Source organism: Cynoglossus semilaevis, unplaced genomic scaffold (genome assembly GCF_000523025.1).
Source record: "Cynoglossus semilaevis isolate Cse_v1.0 unplaced genomic scaffold, Cse_v1.0 C19170204, whole genome shotgun sequence".
NCBI classification, from domain to species: domain Eukaryota; kingdom Metazoa; phylum Chordata; class Actinopteri; order Pleuronectiformes; family Cynoglossidae; genus Cynoglossus; species Cynoglossus semilaevis.
Window position 1 is genome coordinate 1 of NW_007585992.1, and position 1,225 is coordinate 1,225.

The 1,225-nt window shown below is 37.6% G+C and overlaps 1 long non-coding RNA gene across 1 annotated transcript; it reads left to right on the forward strand.

The window, feature by feature from the left end:
• The first annotated feature begins 379 nt into the window (after positions 1–379).
• LOC103399166 (uncharacterized) lies at positions 380–1,198 on the forward strand. The gene is made up of 3 exons (XR_523597.3): positions 380–520; positions 810–882; positions 975–1,198. It is a non-coding gene; the product is annotated as an uncharacterized LOC103399166 (long non-coding RNA).
• Positions 1,199–1,225: the final 27 nt, after the last annotated feature.

Sequence of the window (1,225 nt, forward strand, 5' to 3'; positions counted from 1 at the left end):
GGTGAATTCTGTTTTGTCTAAAGTGTTTTGTTTAATTTGTATAATGTTTAAAGTAAGAATCAATTACAAAAACTATGTCGTGACTTTGTCGCAGTGACACTACCCTGTTTAAGGGGTGTTATTACGTTAGATTTCATAGGTCAGCAGTGAATTTATTATCTTGGCCCTCAAGTCACGAAAAGTGAAACGATGGGTTTCGGTGCCCGCTAAACATGCACATGTTCTTTTCATTACTAACAAAAGCCATTAAGTATCCATTGTATTTACACAATTGTAATGATTATAGACAGCAACAGAGGCCACTGGTATACTGTATATAAAAGGGTGCGAACATGTTACCATTCTGAATTTGTAGTGAGGCAGTAACAACGATTTTTTTTTTACATTTTGTTTTCCTTCAGGTATGTTTTGACTGTGCAGCTAAAAACCCCAGCTGGGCCAGTATTCCATATGGTGTCTTTTTGTGCATTGACTGCTCCGGCATTCATCGCTCTCTTGGAGTACATCTCAGCTTCATCAGGTATATTTAGCCAAAATGATCACTTTAACTTAGACCCCCATTGATCGGTGTCTTCTGTTTTGTGCTGAAAATTATCCCTTATAAATAAAACACTGTTTTGAGAAATATTCACTAATTTCACACTACATTAAGTAAAAAAATACACATGTAATCTTTTAGCTAAAAAGTGATCATACACTGCATATTAATCCAACCCATTTACTTGTGTTCTCATTGTTATTCTCGTCACACAATGTCATTATTTGTACTGTTGATGAACTCTAACTCGTTTTCCTCCATTTCACTACAGATCCACTGAGTTAGACTCCAACTGGAACTGGTTCCAGCTGAGATGTATGCAGGTTGGAGGCAATGCCAATGCGGTAAGTCAGGAAATTAAAATGGCTGTGATTAGGGTTTTGTTGCACATTCTAACTATAACCAGTGAATAATAAACCCACTGTTTGTGTTGAAGACCGCCTTCTTCCGGCAACATGGCTGCTCTACAAACGACACGAATGCCAAGTACAACAGTCGTGCAGCTCAGATGTACAGAGAGAAGATCAGGCAGCAAGCAAACGCTGCTTTGTCCAAATATGGTTCTGATGTAAGTTCCTTGTAATGTAAATTACTATGCTAATTATATAATTTCCCAGTAATTGGTCTCTGTCAGCTTTAATAGTCTGATTTATGGCTCAGCCACTATTGTATTACACACCCTGAAAT